General features: G+C 43.7%; 1 protein-coding gene across 1 annotated transcript in view; it reads left to right on the forward strand.

Moving 5' to 3' along the window:
* Positions 1-4628: 4628 nt before the first annotated feature.
* The window catches only part of LOC129161843 (oocyte zinc finger protein XlCOF6-like), an 86182-nt gene continuing 68991 nt past the window's right edge, over positions 4629-21819 (forward strand). Inside the window, exon 1 of the mRNA XM_070548209.1 lies at positions 4629-5443. The gene's annotated coding sequence lies outside the window, so the exon portion shown is untranslated. The remainder of the gene's footprint in view (positions 5444-21819) is intronic.

The raw sequence follows: 21819 nt of genomic DNA on the forward strand, positions 1-21819 counted from the left end.
TTTTTTATATGTGCCTTTAATCAGTGCAGCCTAATGATTCTCACATATCAGTTAGGATTTTATTTCTTTTATTTGTGTTTTCTCTGCATCATGTTTTCACATGACATGTAGAACAGGGTGCAGAACATTTCTCCTTTAGATAATTCACAAAATGCCTTCACATTTTCCCAGAGGTACCCATAGATAGGTTTTTGATCATTTCTTTGATTTGCATAAAGCGCAATCTATCGTATGGGCTGTCTCACTGTCTCCTTCTCCGAGCTCGTCCGGCCTTCGATGTCTGCTTCCATTCCATGGGGGTCTCCGCCATCAGAGGGTCGTCTTCACCTTACTCCACCTGGGTTCCTGTCGCATGGGGCTTCGGTCGTGGTTCGAGAGGAATCAAGGTCGTCCCTGGACTTCACCTGGACTACGCCCGGGGATTACATCACCTGCCCAGCTCCGTGTGGACACACGGGCTACCTTATCCTTTGAATATACCTTTACATTATTGCTGATGAAAATTAACTGCTAGTGAAATAGCTTTGCTTTCAAGATTTCCTAAGTGGATTACTTTACAATGATTTGCAACAGTTTTGGCCTTAATCATCTGATCAGGATATACTCCTTTCTACACGAGACCTGTGGAGACACTTCATCGCTCCTGCCTTCATCTGGAACATGCATGTCTACCTTCATGAGTTCATCACGTTAATGAGGTCACGACGTCAGGTGGTTTGTGCTTGACCACCATGTCGTCGCGAAAGGGGGGAATGTAACGTGAGGAAATATGGGTTTTCTGTGCCAAAGGTCATTTGACTCGGCTGGGTCAAGTGCTGGGTCGCTGAGAACTTTCACCCACAGATTGAGACCTTTGCAGACATGAAGTCTGCAAGAGTCTGCTGGAAACCATAACTGTCATGAAGTGAGGGTGGAGATGGTGGACCAAGTGTGGTGGAGGGTTCCAGGAGGCAGAAGAGCAGGCACGGATGAAATAAAAATGGATTTAATAGCAGGCTACGGCACGAACAACACGACAAACAACAATGATCCGACACCGACACATACAAGACGGGAGGTATAAATACACAGGGGAAAATCAGGAACACATGGGCAGGTTAACAAGGGGCAGGTGAGACCAATAAACAACTAATCAGGGGCAGGAGAGAGTAGGAGTCAGCGGGAGGTAGGAGCAGATCGTGACAGTACCCCCCAACCCCCCCCCCCCCCCAAGGGGTGGATACCAGACGCCCACAAAACCCACATAACTCGGAAGACCAGGGGACCAGGGATCCGGAACATGGAGGCACAGGGACCTCGGAATGCAGACACAGGAACACTGGAGACTCGTGACGTAGACTCGGGGAAGCTCGGGGAAGCACTGAAGACTCGGGACCTAGGGGGCACTCTGCAGACAAAGAGACTCTGGAGACTCGGGGGGGGTGGGGGTGGGGGGGGGGGGGACTCTGGAACACAGACTTTGAACTTTGAAACCTTAGCCTTGAACTTTAGAAACGTGTTTTTTTTCGCTAGCGATCTTTTGCTCAGATTTTTGTTCTCGTTTTGTCTCAGGCTCAGTCATCTTTCCATACACCACCTCCTCGCTGAGACCTTTTGGATTTACTACTCGACCATACTACGTCTGGACTTCACTCCCGGTTCCCGTCCTCCTCACGGCACTAACTGCTCCCAGCACTACAGGCTCTCTCTCTCCTTCCCTCCGGTTGTAAAACCTCGCCGATCTTCATCACCCCGGAATACTCATTCACTCTCCCAGCTCACCCCTCCCTGGAGGTCCTCCACCACGCTACGTCTGTAAGTCCTCCTACCAAACTCATCCTCTACCACACTACAGTATCAATCAAGGACTCACCTCTGTTTCCCTTCCCTCAGACGCTGCTCCCGTTTACCCATTCACTGGATTTCCAGTGCACCCTAAGTTCTAGTTACCAAATAAATCTTTATTTTTTCACATCCTGCTCCAGTGTGTTGATTCTGCATGTCTTGGGTTAAATCATTACCTCAGACCATGACAATAACATCTGCCACCTGCAGCGCCAGACGATGTGTTCTCATGGAAAAGTAGTCATAACATAACAAACTTTCTTCCCTTTATTTTAAGTTGTTAAAAGAATCATTATTATCACTTTGCTCATTATAAATGTGTCTTAATCAAATGAATGATTATTATGCTTTGGGTAATCATAATAACTAATGAATCACTGCTTAATTAAATAATGTTCTGAGGATGTTTTAGTGGTGACCTTCACACACTCACACACACACATCTGCTCTCACAGTAAACTCCAAAACACATTTGCTGACGCACACGTTTTGCTTTGAGAAGAGAAAGGCTTTTGGTAAGTTTTCAGTTCATGATTCAGTTCGTGCTGGACAACGAAAGAGAGAAGACCTGAATAAACGCAAAAGGGGGGACAGAGCCGATCGCCTCATTTCTCCCCCCCCCATCACGCTATTCCTAGGAATAGCTGAATTGCAACAACTAACGCGGACTCGCCTCGAGTCCTTTGATTTCTGAGTAAACTAAGCTTAAGAAAACGCATCTGCAAACGTTTTTCCATCAACGTGTACCGCGGGCATCTCCGTCTCCTCTGCCAGCCGCTGGTGTCACCTGGATGCAGAGGTGGAAAGAGTACTAAAATGTTGTACTTAAGTACAAGTATAATTACTTTCATGAAATTTTACTCAATTACAAGTAAAATTACCTGCCTCAAAATGTACTCAAGTAAAAGTAAAAAGTAGCTTATTTCAAATGTAGTCAGAGTAAAAGTTACTTAGTTACTTTTTTGACTGTGCAAGGACGGGCTCTTCTGAATAGTTAAAAAAAGACAATGGGGTATAAATGTCAAAGTGGCCATTTTTTTATTAAATGAACAAATATGCATATTGAAGTGCAAAGGCAGTTACACTGCAAACTAGTAACATAAATTAGGTTATAGTCACAAGCCCATGACTTTTCCCTGAATGCTTACTTAGAGCAGCTGATTTTTAAAGTTAGCAGAGTTCATCCTTGGTAGTGGGTTCACTCACTCATTTAAAGATATCGGCCAGAGGCAAAATTAGTTTGAACAGCATGTGTAAATGTGTATTCAAACCTTAGATGAAAAAGGTTTTTGGATTTTGACGGCTGGAATTGTAAGAAAATATGATGTTTGTGACTGGCGCAGGAAAAACAGGAACTAACTTCCAGTCTAAGCCCTGCAGTTGACGTTTCACATGGAGCTCTGCTGAAACAGCTGTAGTAAACAACGCCTGGCTCCGGTGTTTCTGCGTTAGCGTTATAGCAGAGAACAATGTGTCATCAATCAGATGTAGCTTCTGAAGCCTCTACTAGTCCATCAGATTTGTTTTTTCTCTGGGATACGGCGACGAGAACGGATATTAGATTACTGGAGAAGTTCAACCGAACTCCGACCCCGCCAGCTGGATATCACTACCAGAGGTGCAGACATGTTTTAGACCGTTGACTCAGAATACCTGCGACCTGATTTGGACATAGAGGAGGATTCTGTTCATCTTCAGAACCAAAATCGGTACAGTTTGTTTACTTTTCTTAAATATTTCATTTCTGTGCTCCACTGGGAGCTCTAAGCTGGTCTTAGCTCCATCATGTGTCCCAATATAGTTCAGTAATCTACAGTTTTACTGCTGTGTGTATTTATTGACATAACTCTGGAAAATATTTAACCATCAATTTACCAGAATAAATCTTCCTGATGCTGGAGTAACTCCTTAGCTCAACTCGTTGTTTGCACTAATCCAGGATGTCATGGAGGTTTTAATGTTGAAATATAGAGATCATCTTTTAGATTATATCTGTGTGTGTGTGTGTGTGTGTGTGTGTGTGTGTGTGTGTGTGCGTGCGTGCGTGCGCGTGTGTGTGTGTGTGTGTCGTAGCTTTCCCAAAGGACTTGTTCTTTCCTTACCGGAGCGAACACGGTTAGTTTTGCTGCAGTCATGCTAACGGGACTCGTCTGGAGTCCAGAAGTAGCGGTGCGGTTCTAGATGGATTTATAGATGTATGTTATTATTTTCGATCAGACCTGTTATTTAAAAATGCGTGTAGGACACAGACACATGGCTCAGACCTTTTGCTGCAGCTGTAAACGCAATTTTACGTAATAATTAGGAGCATGAAAGTAAACAAATAACAGTGATTCACAATATCACAATATCAGCAGCTAGCTTGTTTTACGTGCTGGAGTGACATAAGCGAAACACAGTTCTTCACTGTCTGGGGGAGAGGATTTGGATTTTCTGTAATGATTTATGACAAAAGTCCTTAATAAAATAAAAAACTGGACCCAGTACATGTTTATATGGATAATAAAGTGTAGTTATTTTGCATTTCTACAATTTTAATGCCGAGACAATACCTTTAACCCTTCACCACTGAAACCAGTTTGTTCATCCCAATTCTCCTAAATAATCCTCCAATCATCCAACTGGAATCCTTAAGGGTCCCGTAACGTACATCCTGTCAGAATAGGCCTTGGGAGCCCAGGTGTTACTAGAACTATCGGTGTCTCCTCACCAGCGTGAGCCTCCAAACTGTGAAGGTTGGTCTCCAAACAGTGGCGGCTGGCCAGTAGAGGGCGATAGGCCGCCGCCCTCCCAGTTTCCCCTGTGTTTTTAATTTTTATTTAAAAAAATAAATAAATAAAATTAACAATAATCACATATTCTAAGTTAATTGTGTGTTTTGTAACAAAAATAAATCATATATGTATATATATATATATATATATATCTATATTGGTCTCTGCCGGTCTCTGCCGAGCGGTGGAGGCTGTGTGCTGTTTTTCAATCGCCCAAACAGGACGGGACCAGTTGTCCAATTGCTGACAAGAAAATCAAAGGGTAGGAATGGGAATGCATCCAATCAACGTCGATGTTGTTTCAGAACGTTTCAGAAGCATGATGGGCGATAGAGCTACCGCCAAGGCTTTCGTTGATGTTCGGTAGAACTCGGAGAGTCTCGACTCCAGCACGTTTTGACGGTCATGAAGCAGATGTAGACAGTGCGCCTACAACATGGATACCGGATCTCAGCAGCCACTGAATTCAGTTCGGTCTCCTCCAGTATCCGTTCGAGAGGAGAACTATGGTGGAAAAACTTAATGTCAAAGAGCTTGGACCAGATCAGCCCGACGTAAAGATAAGCCAGCAGGAGAAGGAGAAGGGTAAACTGTACACACGAGGCTTCTCCCGAAATTGGTACACCAGGAAGCAGTGGCTAGCTGGATGCAATCACGCTAATGCGTTATTTTGCTTTCTGTGTTTGTTATTCAAAACGACTGGGATCCACAGAAGGTGGATGTGGAACTTGTGTCTCATTGGGGACTCCATTCATTCTCTGACTGAGGAATGCAGCGCATCAGTGCAGCAGCCAACACAGAAACGGAGGACGTTTGGACAGGGAGAACAGCAGCTGGGTGCAGAGGTAAGCTGTACATTACATTTCTGTAAACAAGACAATCAGAATCAGAAATCCTTGGTTGTCCCACAAACCGGGACATTTGTTTAATAACATGTACATTGTTTAATGTGCAATAACTGTAAAAACTAATTTCAACACACATACCTATTATACATATTTAATCATGTAAATGTGTATTTCAAGTAAATTTGTACATACATCAATCTGATTCCATTTTACTTGTTACACTTCTGCTGCAGCAAACAAATTTCCCAGCTTGGGAAGTGGGAAATATGACATTTGTAAGAGGATACTGATGACATTATTTCCTATGAAAGTGTTTCCACTTTCCATAAGTCCTAACAGTGTAAATTTCTGGCATTTTGTCTAAGTAGTGTTTACTACCATTACTGTAACAGCTCATAATTTTTCGTGTTCACTCAAATGTTGAAATTAAACAAAATGTTTTTGTTACTTGCCTCTTGCATTGCCTATTTACCATTTATGGTCATGTTATTTTATGTGCAATTTAATGCAGTATTTTTCAATCTTGGTCCGCAAGGCAGCGTGCCAATAGTCAGACACACCTGGATTAATCAGTTTGTCCAATGATGTAAGACAGGAAATAAAAGAGCTGTGTTTAATTCAGGAAATAGTGAAGTTGTGCACAAAGATCAGAAAGCACAAGTTTATTTAAAAAAAAATAGCACAGCCCCACCAAAAATATTTTTCACCAGCCGCCACTGTCTCCAAATATGAACTTCAAATTCATGCATTTATCACCTCCCAGACCAAAAATAGGTCCAATATAAGATAAAACATTATCATAAACAATGCAGAGACGTCATTGTTTATTAAATACAAGTTATTTTCCTGAGCCATTACTTCAGCCAAGATATAGGATGCATGGATTTGATGAAGCCATGCTGTCTTATGCAGTCACACACACGCACACACACACACACACACACGTTAGAATCATTTGATTGACTAATTTAACTACACTGAACTGCTTTTGTAATAATTGAATCTCTTATTCTGGAGTAAAAAAAAGAAACAAGCTAAATCATCACATATCTGCGGCATCAAGAAGCATCTTCTGAGTTCAAACACAGGGATGGAGCACAATGTTTACAACTGAACAGTATCAGGATTAACTCACAGAGGCCTGCAGGTCTTCTGTTATATGAGCAGAGCGCTGATAATCGGCTTCTTAGGAGCGCTAAACGTAATTTTGCCGCTTCCGTACGCGGTAAGGAAACACATTTCAAACACGGAACCGAGTGGTTGCCGAACCTAGCAGAATTCTGATGACGTCACACCGGTGCGCGAAGGTGCGGGATCCAACCCACAGGAGAGGAGGGACAGAGGAGGTAAACAGCGAGTGAATCACAGAACTTTTGTTTTTGAGCAAAACTGCGGTAAAAATGGCTGTTTGTCCTCATCATAAAGCGTGTAGCCCCCCACCCCCCCACCCCGGTTTAGACGTGGAGCTCATGCAGGTGTCTTTCTGTTCCGACGCTGCTACACGTAATATTTTTAATTTATTAAGCCTACAATTTATTTTTACTCAGTAACGGATATGATTTAAAATGTAGCGAATTACAATTCTTTTTTAAAAACTTACTCAAGTAAAAGTAAAAGTACAGATTTTAAAAACGACTTAAAAAGTATAAATTTACAAAAAAGCTACTCAATTACAGTAACGTGAGTAAATGTAATTCGTTACTTTCCACCTCTGCCTGGATGAAACATCACCATCCTCTGGCGTCCCGGATCTAAAGAGGGTCCGACTTTAGGTGAGGCAGTCCACGGCAGATAACGTTTGATGCGTCTTTTCCAATAAGACCTAAGTTTATCCAAAACATCACGTTCACTCAGACACCTGTTTCTTCCTGAAGCAAAATCTAACGCACACACACGCACTCAGCTCACCTCATGTTCAATCTTCACACATTCACCACAAGGTCTATTTGAGTACAATATCAGCTGTTAAAGATTGTCCAACAAAGTTGCCAATGTTGATTGTCATTTCCATGTTTGTGATTTCAAAATCATTAGTTTAATTTGAAGAATTAAAACTTTTAACTTTCAAACTTGTTTCTTCATTGAACTGAAACACAGACACACGGATATTATCGTCAGTTTATCGATGAAAACAATCTTTGAGTCTTCTTAAAACTATACAATTTGGTTATTAATTTAATAAAATTAATATCACAAATTAATATGTATAATGGTTCCTCTTTCATAAAAGAGCATAAACCATAACGCTACAGGGGTAACACTTATAAAACATCTATTGCGCCCTTGTCTATCATACAGAAAAGAGCCCTGAGAGTCATTCACAATGTTAGATTTAGAGAACACGCTAATCCGTTATTTATATATTCTAAAATACTAAAATTAAAAGATTTACTTCAACTATATACAGCGGCGTTCATGTTTAAAGTGCATAGGGAATTATTACCAAGCAAATTATTAATGCTATTTATAAAACCAGATAACCTATATAATTTCAGATACAAACTTCATTTTAGGCATACATATTTTAGATCAACATTGAAGTCATTTTGTATTTCTGTTACGGGTGTAAGAGTTTGGAATAAGCTAAGTGAGGATCTAAAGCAAAGTCCCTCATTGCATAAGTTTAAAAAGAAGTATAAAAAATTATACCAATTAATTACATGGAGGAGGAGGAAAAGTTGTGAGGGTGCTGCATTCGATTATAATTGTCTATTGTTGGTGAACTGGGAGCTGTGAACATGGGGGGGGGGGGGGGCATAAGAAAATGTACATTTTGTTTGTGTGATTGAGGATAAAACATGTTATAGGAAAATGGCAATGACACAGTGTAGGGAAAATTTTTTTTTTTTTGCTTTATCCTTCTTGAAATTTGATTTGGGGGGGATTATATAAGCTACCAGAGCTTCGTTCCCTTCCCATTGAACATGTTCTACACACACACACACACACACATATATATATGTGTATATATATATATATATATATATATATATATATATGTGTGTGTGTGTGTGTGTGGGTTTCTTTTTGGATACTTTTTGAATGCTATGGGTTGTCTATTGATTTGCATGTTCAATAAAGAAAGAAAAAAAAACAATTGAGATGTTCATTCATGAATTCTGAATACAAATAAATATTACTTAAAGATTAAGAAAAAACTGTTATACCCTCCTGTATTTAAGAAATAGACAAGGTAACAGGCATGATGGTTGTAGTACATAACCCACTGCAATTTAAAGCTGTTAGATCCCGGTGGCGTCTGCTTTAAACAATTTATATGAATATAAAATAATAGCATACAATGTTGTAATAACTGCAACTTAAAAAGAATGTGTCTTTATTCATTTGGAGCCCCTAAGTAGAAATCCCACCTTAAAGGCTGTGGAGAGACAGCTGGGACTAGAGCCCTGCACTGAAGCCCTAGGCCCTCGGGTCGGCTTCGGGCCAACTACTGTGTAATTACCTCGGACACGGGCCGGGCCGGGCGCCTTTTTTTTTTTTGATCGAATTCATAAAAAATTGAAACACTTAAACCAGGGGTCGGCAACCTGTTCCCATCAAAGAGCCATTATAACACTGGGAGCCACAGCAGCCGCGGCGTTGTGGGCGGGGCCTACCCTCAGACAGCAGAGAGCTGCTCACAACAGGTGACAGCAGCCAGTACCGGTCGCTCGTGTACGTCAAAGTTATCTCTCATAAAAAGATAATCAATAAAATGATTTATATAAAGTGGATCCAGAAGTTGTAGCCCGTCTCTGCTGACAATATTTTGATATTTTTCACCCTGTTGGTGGTTTTACTGAGCAGATGCCACTTTTGTCATACGTTTCTTTCTAAAACATGTTTAGACTGTTCAGAATACAAATCCAGGCTCTGTCACGTTTGATTGTTGTAATTAAACTTTGTAGGTGGGGAAGGATCCGATCATTTTGTTTTTCCCTCATTTACAGTGACGGAGATAACGGCGCAGTGAGCCTGGCTCTGGTGTTAATCAAGTTTAATCTCTTTGCAGCAATTTTCACAAGAAAACAGAACAGTTAAAAGCAGGGCTTGTGTTGACCGGACAGTCGCAGAACCAGAGCGCATGCGGGAAGATTCCTCCGACTGAATTCAGTCGGAGGAATCTTCCCGCTGATCTGAATCTGATGCGGCTCTCTGTGCTTGTAAAATAATGAATGGATATTTAAATAAAATGCTTTATATTTTACTGAATTAATTTTATATCTGTAAGTCAATTCTATGTAAAGATTGTCTGCGTAAACCTGAACAGGCCCAACCCGGTCTCACTGTGAGACCGAGACCGGGTTGACGCGTCACGCTTGTGCGTAATCATGTGCGCTTCCTGAGCTGAAGAGGATGTGAGATTCTGGGATTCTCCTCAGACGGCTCCTGGATGTGTCGCCACATTGGAGACAGGAACAAGCACTATTCAGCCAAAGTTTCGTAATCAGGGAACATTTTCTAAGTGACAAGTCTCTCTGAGAGACAGGCAGGCCCGGAGTGGCTAATCGGGAGGGTCTGGAGAATTCCCGGTGGGCCGCGCGATGTTTGGGCCGCATGGGCCGGTGCTCTCGTTTTTGTTTTTTATCATTTTTATTTTTTTTGTGCCGGTGTTCAGTCATGGCACTGAGGCCGCCGGGCTGATCTCATACGCTCCTCCCGGCTGTCTCTGGCTGGCTCTACCTGCAGGCTGCTGCTCTTTTTTTTTTTCCCTGTATGCGCCTGTGCGCACCACGTGACCATGCAGTTGCTGGAAAGATGGAAAGTAGAAAGAGCAAGGGTGGCGCGGAGAAGGCAAGAATTAAAAAGAGGAAAGCGTTGGAAACAGATGCAGCTAAATGTGCAAAAATGAGCACCTTTTTTCCTCAAACAAGCTTGCGGTCTTTAACTTCAAATGAAGATAAAACGGGTAAGGCAAGTCAAGATGTTAAACTTTACCGGCTGCAAATCACCATTCTAGTTAATTAAGCATCAATAATGAATTATATGGCGTCATGACATAACGTTATGTAATATAATTAACAGTATGATGTGACTGATGCCACCAAACTGTCTTGTCAGAGTCAAACACAAGATCCAGTAGGCCTAATAAGCACCAGGCAGAAACCCACCATTCCAGAGCGGACATGTACAGGTAGGATTACTTATTGAGTCAGTAAACTGAATATTATTAAAATTTATATGATGAAAACTATCCTGGCTCTATATGAAAGTGTTCTAAAATGCTAGATGATTCAGCATTGATCAGAAAGCGTGTAAAAAAGGAAAATGAATGCTGAATTGTGACAATTTTCACACAATGTAGTGTCAGAAGAAGAGCCAGGAGCCAGCAGTGAGGGTATTGCTCCTGTTGGGATAGAAGGAATAGGTGAGCCAACTCATGTGCAAACATCAGTTTCATTATAATAATTTTAATGTCCAAATAATAGTAGTGACCTGATGTATTTTTATTAGTAAATGCACAAAGCCCACAACAGATCGCTATTAGAATGAAAGTAAAATTAAATAAGCCTGCATATTTTGCCATAGAAAATATTTTAATTGGTTACAAAAAATGTGTTTTCCATATCAAATGTGCTAAAGCTTTACAGATGATTATTTTAATTGTGTGCAGGTGAGTCTAGGGAAACTGGAAAAAGTGTGAAAGGGAGTGCTGAGTCATTTCATTTTAAAGGTTTGAAAATCTCAGAACAGCTGTTTGAACAGAAGGTAGATTGTTATATTGTTAGAGAATGTGTTGTAAAGAACAATGTTGGAGATGTGCACTGATGTTCAAATAAACCTACATTGTAAAGCAACTCTTTCTTGCACTGAATTACAAGGCTTTACCGAGTAGTGTGCTTTAGTAGACTATACATATAAAGTTCTAACATGACTTTAATAATAATTCGTTAAGTGGGCCGGTCTGGGGTCTGAAACTCCAGGGCTGAAAATGTGTCCCACTCCGGCCCTGGAGACAGGGTTTGGAAAACACTCGCTTCAGTGGGAGGAACCTTCCCGCATGCGCTCTTCTGCAACGCGCTCCAAGCCAATCTCCACAACTTCAGCTCGCTGTGCACATATGCGCTGACAGTGAGCTGCGCTGAGCAATGTCCAGCTCAGATGTTCAGATGGGAATCTTTTCTTGGGTGATTTAGCTACATCTGCGATGTGCGTATGTCAGTTCTTCTGCATGCGTCGGGGTAATTCTTTCTATTCTTTCTCCGTCAAATTAAACTGTCAAATACGGGAACTATCCGGTCAACACAACACAAGCCCTGCTTTTGACTGTTTTGTTTTCTTGTGAAAATTGTTGGAAAGAGATAAAATTTAACTTGATTACCACCAGAGCCAGTGCGCCGTTATCTCCGTGACGGTAAATGAGGGAAAAACAAATTGATCAGATCCTGCACGTCTTTTAACACATTGGTCGGGATTGTCACACTTTGTTTTCATTTAGTTGGTTAAAAAAAGTTGGACTCGGGTCGAGCCAGAGAATCCTGAAAACCTTTTCGGGCCGGGTCGGGCTGGAGCTCCACCCCCTCGGGCCGGGCCGGACACGGGCTCAGATTTTAGGCCCGTGCAGGGCTCCATTTCTCCTACAATAGCATTTTGCTATTCTAAGCAGGCTTAGGAATGTGCCTGTACCAGAGTTTTTAGGGAGGCTGTTGTGGAGTTATAAGCAGTGGACAGATGCTGGAAAGACAGAACCACTGTTGGGCTGCATGGTTCTCCACCGGTGTACCGATGCTTGTATTAACATGGACTAGATTGTAATAAACTGATTATCTTTTTTTAACTCAAACTTTGCCATGATTGAGTCATAGAACGCCAAGAAACAGCTCAGCATGAAAATTAACCACATTGCCTTTATTTCTGATGACACAACTAATCACTGCTGGTGGACAATTAATCACAGACACTTAGCACTTCTTCATGCGTTCTGTATTCAGTGTGAACAAGGCTTCACGCCCTCTCTCAGTAGTGCAGCATCGTGCGGTTTTCCTGTTCTGATTTTTTTCATGTAGTTTTGGTTTATAAACGTGGTTGCGCGGGCAGCATCCCAACTAGGGTGCTCCAGACCGTCCTCTCTGGCCATCTCCACCAGCTCCTCCGGCAGGAGCCCAATGCGTTCATAGACCAGATTGGAGATGTAACCTCTCTAACGTGTCCTGGGTCGACCCGGGGACCTCCTGTCAGAAGGAAATGCCCGAAACACCTCCCCAGGGAGGCGTCTGGGAGGCATCCTGACCAGGTGCCCAAACCACCTCAACTGACTCCTTTCGATCCGGAGGAGCAGCGGTTCTACTCCGAGTCCCTCCCGAATGTCCAAGCTCCTCACCCTATCTCTAAGGCTCAGCCCGGCCACCCTACGGAGGAAACTCATTTTGGCCGCTTGTATCCACGATCTCGTTCTTTCGGTCATTACCCAAAGCTCATGACCATTGGTGAGGATTGGGACGTAGATTGACCGGTAAATCGAGAGCCTGGCTTTCTGGCTCAGCTCCCTCTTCACCACGACAGATCGGCTCAGCGTCCGCATCACTGGAGACCCTCCTACCCTCACTCGTGAACAAGACCCCAAGATACTTAAACTTCTCCACTTGAGGTAGGACCTCTCTCCAGAGCCAGAGTTGGCAAGCCACCCTTTTCCGGTCGAGCACCATGGTCTCAGATTTGGAGGTGCTGATCCTCATCCCAGCCGCTTCACACTCAGCCGCGAACCTACCCAGCCAGAGCTGAAGGTCAGAGCTGGATGAAGCTAGGAGGACAACATCATCTGCAAAAAGCAGAGATGAGATTCTCCTGCCACCAAACTTGACACACTCCACACCATGGCTGCGCCTAGAAATTCTGTCCATAAAGGTAATGAACAGAACTGGTGACAACGGGCAGCCCTGGCAGAGTCCAACCCTCACCAGGAACAGGTCCGACTTACTACCAGCTATGCGGACCAAACTCACGCTCCTCTGGTAAAGGGACTGAATGGCCCTTAACAGAAAGCCACCCACCCCATACTCCTCGAGCGTCCCCCACAGGGTGCCCCTGGGGACACGGTCATAAGCCTTCTTCAAATCCACAATGCACATGTGGATTGGTTGGGCAAACTCCCATGCCCCCTCCATCACCCTTGCAAGGGTATAGAGCTGATCCACAGTTCCACGGCCAGGACAGAAAACACATTGCTTCTCCTCAATCTGAGATTCAACTATTGATCGGACCCTCCTCTCCAGTACCTTGGAGTAGACCTTTCCAGGGAGGCTGAGGAGTGTGATCCCCCTATAGTTGGAACACACCCTCAGGTCACCCTTCTTAAAGATGGGGACCACCACCCCAGTCTGCCACTCCACAGGAACTGCCCCCGATGACCACGCAATGTTGCAGAGACGTGTCAACCAAAACAACCCTACAGTATCCATAGCCTTGAGATACCCAGGACGAATCTCATCCGCCCCCGGGGCTCTGCCGCGGTGTAGTTGTTTCACTACCTCAGCAACTTCTGCCCCCGAGATTGGACAGTCCATCCCCAGGTCTCCCGGCTCTGGTTCCTCCTCGGAATGTGTGTTGGTGGGATTGAGGAGCTCCTCAATCCCACCATCCGACTATAGCCCCAGTTGACGTCAGTAGCTCCCCATCCCCACTGTAAACAGTGTGAGCGAGTTGCTGCCTTCCTCTCCTGAGGTGCCGGACAGTTTGCCAGAACCTCTTTGGAGCCGATTAATAGTCTTTCTCCATGGCCTCACCAAACTCCTCCCACGCCCGAGATTTTGCCTCGGCAACTGCCACTGCTGCACCCCGCTTGGCTATCCGGTACCTGTCTGCTGCCTCCGGAGACCCACAGAGCAGCCACGCCCTGTAGGCCTCCTTTTTCAGCCTGACAGCTCCCCAAACCTCTGGTGTCCACCAGCGGGTACGGGGGTTGCCACCACAAATGGTGCCGGCCATCTTGTGACCACTGCTAGCAACAGCCGCCTCATCAATCGTAGAGTGGAACAAGGCCCATTCAGAGTCAATGTCCCCCACTGCTCTCAGGACGTGGTCAATGCTCTGCCAGAGGTGGGAGTTGAAGACCGTCTTGACAGGTTCTTCTGCCAGGCGTTCCCAGCAGACCCTCACTATGCGTTTGGGTCTGCCAGGTCTGCGAGGCATCTTCCCCTGCCATCTGATCCAACTCACCACCAGGTGGTGATCAGTTGACAGCTCTTCTCCTCTCTTCACTCAGGTGTCCAAAACATATGGCCGCAGGTCAGATTATACGACTACAAAGTCTATCATCGACCTGCGACCTAGGCTGCCCTGGCACCAAATGTACCGATGGGCATCCTTATGTTCGAACATGGTGTTCGTTATGGCCAAACTGCGGCTTGCACAGAAGTCCAATAATGAAACACCACTCGAGTTCAGATCAGGCGGGCCGTTCCTCCCAATCACACTCCTCCAGGTCATGCTGTCATTGCCCACATGAGCATTGAAGTCCCCCAGCAGCAGTCCCCTGATGGAGCACTATCTAGCACTTGTCCCAGGGACTCCAAAAAGGGTGGGTACTCTGGACTGATATTTGGCCCATTAGAACAAACAACAGTCAGGACCCGTTTCCCAACCCGAAGGCGCAGGGAAGCTACCCTCTCATTCCCCAGGGTAAACCCCAACACGCAGGCAGAGTCTTGGGGCTAACAAAAAGCCAACCCCAGCCCTACACCTCTCACCCAGAGCAACTCCAGCAAAGGAGAGGTTCCAACCCCTCTCAAGGACTCGGGTTCCAGATCCAATGCTATATGTTGAGGTGAGTCCGACTATATATAGCCGGGACCGCTCAACCTCTGCCACAAGCTCCTGCTCCTTCTCCGCAAGAGAGGTGACATTCCATGTCCCAAAAACCAGTTTCCTTGTCCGGGGATTGGACCGCCAAGGCTCCCGCCTCTGTCTGCTACCCGATCCACACTGCACCAGACCCTTCATGTTCTTCCTGTGGGTGGTGGGTCCACAGTTGGATGAGCCCATGTATCCGGTTCAGGCTGGGCCTGGCTGGGTCCCATGGGCGACATCCTGGCCACCAGGTGCTCACTCACGGGCCCCAACCCCAGGCCTGGCTCCAGGGTGGTACCCCGGTAACATTCCGAGCCAGGTACTCTGACTCTTTGATTGTAAATCCATGAAAGATCCTCTGAACCGTTCTTTGTCTCACCCTTCACCTAAGACCAATTTGTCATGGCAGACCTTACCAGGAGCACAAAGTGCCCCAGACAACATAGCTCCTAGGATCAATGAAGGCAACTCCAGGACTCTGTTCTCAATAATGCGCAATATTTTTCATCCCCCGGACTTTCTACTCTAATCTGCTGATTCATGTAACTCTTTAATAACCTTCTTTACTCAGAAAATTGCTTCCATACACCAACAATTAATTCCAAGCTCTTCCCCTCCCCCTGGGATTTTTTAACCCCGCCAGTCATTTTGTTCCTTTCTTCTTCCCACCTCATCCGAAATATCTGATCTTATCTGTAAATCCAAGCCCACCACCTGCTCTCTCGACCCACTCCCTACAGTTTTGGTTAAAACATGTCTCACCTCCCTTCTCCCTCTCATAACCGCCATAATCCACTCCTCCCTCTCTACCGGTATTGTTCCCTCACTTTTCCAAACTGCATCTATTACTCCAATATTAAAGAAACCCGGCACTGATCCCAATAATTTCAATAATCTTCGTCCCATCTCAAATCTTCCCTTTCTTTCAAAAATCCTAGAAAAAATAATCTCTGTTCAACTTCATGCTCATCTCACGCTCAATAGCCTCTATGAGCCCTTCCAGTCTCGATTTCGACCTGGCCACAGTACAGAAACTGCACTCATAAAAATCACTAATGACCTCCTCACTGCTGCCGATACTGGACTGCTCTCCATTCTCATCCTCCTTGACTTGAGTTCAGCCTTCGATACCATCTCTCACACCATCCTCCTCCATAGATTGTCTTCCCTTGGCATTTCTCATACCCCGCTTGATTGGTTCCGTTCATATCTCTCTGGCCGTACTCAGTTTATTCAACTCAAATCCTTCACTTCACGTCCCTTCCCTGTCACTACTGGCGTCCCCCAAGCCTCTGTTCTCGGTCCACTCCTTTTCATCACTTACTTTCTTCCCCTGGGAAATATTTTCCGTAAATTTGACATCCATTTTCATTGTTACGCGGATGACACCCAGCTCTATGTATCCTCCAAACCCTCCTCTTCACTCCCTCCTTCCTCCCTCACCAATTGTTTATCTGAAATCAAAGACTGGTTCACATCAAACTTTCTCAAACTTAACAGTGATAAAACAGAATTGTTACTTGTCGGCACTAAATCTTTACTATCCAAAATCCACAGCTTTACACTTACTGTCGACAACTCCTTAGTTTCCCCCTCTTCTCAGGTCAAGAGTCTGGGTGTCATCCTCGACTCCTCACTATCCTTCCAGTCCCACATAAACAATATTACCCGGTCTGCCTACTTCCATCTACGTAACATTAACCGCCTACGCCCCTCCCTCACTACTCACTCGGTCGCCATCCTTGTCCACAGCCTCATCACTTCCCGTATTGACTACTGCAACTCTCTTCTCTTCGGTCTTCCTCACAAATCCCTCCATAAACTCCAACTTCTCCAGAACTCGGCAGCCCGCATCATTTCCAGAACTCCCTCCTTCCACCACATCACCCCTGTTCTTCAGCAGCTCCACTGGCTCCCAGTCACTTCCAGAATCCAATTCAAAATTCTGCTATATACACTCTAAGCCATCCATAACCTAGCTCCCCCGTATCTCTCAGACCTCCTTCATCCTTCAACCTCCACTCGTTCCCTCTGGTCCTCCTCCTCCATCCACCTCTCTGTCCCACCTTTCCGTCTGGTCACTATGGGGAGCAGGGCCTTCAGTCGCTCTGCTCCCCAGCTCTGGAACTCACTCCCTTCTGACCTCCATAACATTCATTCCCTCACTCTCTTTAAAACCAGACTCAAAACCCACCTGTTCCGTCTAGCATTCCAATAGTTACTCTCTCTGCTCCAATCTGTCTGTTTGTTTTATGCTGTTCTATCTTTTATTGTTGTGTATTTTATCTCTGTCTGTAAAGTGTCCTTGAGTGTTTAGAAAGGCGCTGTTGTAATAAAATGTATTATTATTAGGGCACTAGAACTCCTCCACCACGACAAGGTGACAGTTCAAGGAGGAGATCTCATTATCTGAATTTTCAAACTTGTTGGATTGTAAATCTGTTTAAAAAAATTTGCTCTATTGTCACAAGGGGCAGTAACCCAATCGCAGGAATAACAGTCATTAACCTGAGTTCAAAAAGTGTTTTAATAACTAAACTTCCTCCACTGACTGTGGGAACCAAAAACAGAAACCAAAATCATTCCATAAACAGACAACTAGGTAAGACAACTCCACGCTGAGGACTGGCAGCAGTGGCCTGAAATAGGGTGAGGGCAATCATGGTCAGTCAGCTGCAGCACTCCAGGAGGTTCACAGGGAAGGGGAGGGCTCCTGAGAGGAGCTGCAGCTGACCTGAACAAAATAACAGAAACACGGTTAAACAAACACAAAAAGGGGCGAATCATATCTATATGTGCCCTTTTTTTTTTACTTTGACCACCTGCCCCTTCAAATGTCTTTGCACGGCCCTGCTCACGAGGCGCTTTATAAGAACAACAAAACTAAAAAAAAGGATGAACAAAGACCATAATAAAATTACAAAAAAGGGAAATTTTTAGACTATAAATGAATCCTGAAAAAGACGAACCTGACAGAGCCAGTAGTGTGAAAAAAGCTCCTGAGGAAGAATCATGAACAATGTGTGTTTAGATGGTAAATGACAGAGTTCGGAGCGGTTCTGGTTCAGCCCGCTGTTGGATCATCAACACTTGACAGGAGACATGATCGTCTTTTATACAGAATGTCTCGTGTCTTCATCTGTCTAGGGCTGTTATGATGGTTTAATTTTTGAATCATTTGAACATTAAAGGTTCTCTGCAGACCTGTTAGAGTGTCCTCCATCATTCAGGTGTTATGAGTGTGTTCTGTTCTTCGGTTCCAGAATGATTTGTAGTCGGTCAGATGATTTCCTCATCAGGTTGCAGCTTTCATGTCATTTCTTGTTGATTCTTGATCTTCAGTCTCTCCCTGTTCAGATCAGAACCCATCAAATGTCAAATCAATCAAATTTTATTCATATAGCGCCTTCCACCAACCTTGCGGGGGACCAAGGCGCTGAACACGACAGAATAAAATCACAAAAGAGCAGTAAGGATAGTCAAAATGTAGGGTATTACTACATACTAGAATCACACTGTTTGCTATCAGTTGTAGATTCTGAGAAAAGATCCAAACGAGTTAACAATGAAGCTTCTGTTATATATAAATATCTAGGATATTATATATATATATAGATAGAAGTTCATACGCCAACCTCTTTGGTCTATTTTTAATCCAAAGATTAACGTTTAATTTAAGATAATTAAATTTAATAGCAAAAGTTTATTTTTGAATCAGAAGTTAGGAATCTTTGCTTTTTCAATAACCAGAAATATTTATACCGTTCTGTGTTTCATTTAAAAGAATGAGGCAAAGTTTTTAAATGCAGAATTTATTACTAACAATTTTAAACTTGACTATATGAAATGACAATTTATGACAATTAAAAATGACAATTCATGGATGACAGTTTACCAGCTTTGATATTAAACTTGTTTAAAAGCTTTACCTGTGTTGGGATGGAAAGTTAAAATGAAACGAGAGTTTTGGATGCGTGGATGTTCTCAGAAGGTTTCTTTCAGAGAGAGAAGCGCGTTCTGGGTTGGAAATGATGGTTTTGCAGCTAACTGTTGTTTACATAGAGAGAAACACATCAAACACAATCTGTCAGAATGTCTACCTCACCCAGTATAGAAGACCCTCTTTTGGATCCGAAGTGTCAGGTGGAGATGGTTTCCTCCAGGCACGAGGTTGGTTGATGGACCTCTGGTGCGACCAAATCGGTTTTGAGATGTCTCCTTGGGTCACTCGACTGGTGGAACTATTTGCGTCTCAAGTCAATAACTCTGAAGGAGTTTTGGCGTCAGCTGGTTACAGTTGTGTTTATTCGTAGCTATTCTTTTCGGCATGACAGAACAGCAGGTGGAGGTTAGGGACGGCCGTTCCCGTATGCTCAGTGATGAAGGTTGGTTCACGAACTGAAGTTTCTCTGCTGGAAAATTAGTTTAACAAACTCCCCAGAACACGCCCACTCTCAGAGCAAGAAAGCTTTGGTCATGAGTCAAGACACGTGACGGCAGTTACCCTTAATCTTGATAAACTCTGTGTTAGATGGATAAGTGGAAGTTGACCTTCTGATTTGCTGAACACACATTACTAACCATCAACCATAATCATAATTATACCCAAAGCATAATAATTCATTTCAGTAATTAAAAATACATTTATACTGAACCAAGTGATTATTTATGATGATTATAATAAACCTCAATAAAGTCAGAGTTTATTAAAATTATTATTTAAATTATTATCGTGAAACTTGAAGTGTCCTTCTTGTACCCTACAGGGTACTGCTGTAGATCATTTTTTACTGTATATCTTGTATATCATATTTTTATTTCACCTGTTCCTTTGTCTCTCCTACTGCTTTGAGCATGTACATGACACAAGAATTTCCCTCGGGATAAATAATGTTGTTCTTATCTTATCTTCTGGGATGGAACAGCAGCAGATGAAGGATGGTATTCTTCAGACATCAGGGCTCCTGGGTTAATCTGTGGAACTAAAAGTCACACTCTGACCAAGCTTGACCCAGCTGGGAAAATGTGACCTTTGTCACCAATTAGAGGCCCTTCATGACGCTGCAAAAACAACATTAAAACAAATAGATAAAAAGGTCATAACACAAGTTATTAAGATAAAAACCCATCACAGAAAACCAGACGATAAAAACGAGTCTTCTCTTAAAAACCTGCAGCGATGGTGACGGTTGAATAATGAGCGGCAGCTCATTCCAGAGAGACAGATGTGTGTTTCTCTGTAAGTGGGTCACTCTGAACATCAGAGCCTGATTTCGTCAATCGTAGATTATGTTAGATGTTTGTAGCATTTAAAACATTAATTATGACCAATAAGATGTGATATTCCATACAAATATGAAATATCAATCTGATCTTTGAATGTTTAATCAGAAGATTCTAGGCTTCTGTGCTTATTCAGGGATCATAAACACACGTCGTATTAATTCAGACAGAGTCAGTATATAGTTTATAAAATGAATTTAGTTATTTTTCCTAAACTAATGATACATGACAAGATATGAATAATGGGAGGTGGTGTGGTGGAAGCTAGATGTTGTAGCAACCGTTCTTTGTATCTGAGAGAAATTGTGAAATCTGAGCTCCAATTCTAAAAGTTCAATAAATAACAGTAAATAACAGTGTTAAAAAGGCTCGTGGTTACATGTTTAAAATGGGGATTCTCAATTAAAACACATCTCAAAAGCTCTCAAACATTCCAACACAAAGGTCCACTGACCATACGGAGCTAAGAGGGAGCCAGCACTCGGGTCCCTCGTCTGTTTTAAAAGCCTACAAGTACTCTTGCTTTCACCTATTAAAACGTCTGGACTAAAACCCTTAAAACAGTAATGGAGCCAACAGTGAGACGTGGCATGGATCCGGCCTCCTCTGTTGTGTTCTACTTGAACTAGAAGACATGGGACAACTGTGTGCCGTGAACTGGAGCTCAACTTTGTATTCACACTTCCCTCTCCCACACACTAACACACCCCACAGTCCTGACGTGTCCACTGGCAGCAACCAAACAACATCAGCTGAGGCAAGATGACTCAGGTAAGGGCAAAGGAATCAAATGCAAACGAGTCCCTGTGGCAAGTCCACCCTATAAGACCTGAGTGAGAAATGTTTTTGGTTCAGAATACCTGGTGTCTTCACATCTGTCACACACACCCGATCATCACGCAACACTTCACTTAGCAGCTTTGCCCGATGGCGTCTGTTGTAGTTCTGTGCATTGTACGTCCTCTTGTCCTCCTCTCTTTGCACAAGCATTGGCTGGTCAGGCAGCGCAGGATCCAACAGTGAAGAAATACTACTTGGTATGTATACTGTATGTTGTGTGTGTGTGTCTGCTCTGTCTTCTCCAGGATCCTCTGGAGGTTTCTTCCTGTTAAAAGGGAGTTTTCCTCTCCACAGTCGCTACATGCTTGCTTAGTATGAGGATGATGCAACCTGCTGGAGACATCTCAAGACTGGACGGGTCGTATCGGAGTTAATCTATGAAATCCCGGTGCCGTGAGGTCCACCCGACTTCATTCCATCACCTCACATGGGGTGAGCTCACATTTCTGTGCCATTGTTTTTTT

The sequence above is a fragment of the Nothobranchius furzeri genome, chromosome 2, assembly GCF_043380555.1.
Source record: "Nothobranchius furzeri strain GRZ-AD chromosome 2, NfurGRZ-RIMD1, whole genome shotgun sequence".
Taxonomy (NCBI): domain Eukaryota; kingdom Metazoa; phylum Chordata; class Actinopteri; order Cyprinodontiformes; family Nothobranchiidae; genus Nothobranchius; species Nothobranchius furzeri.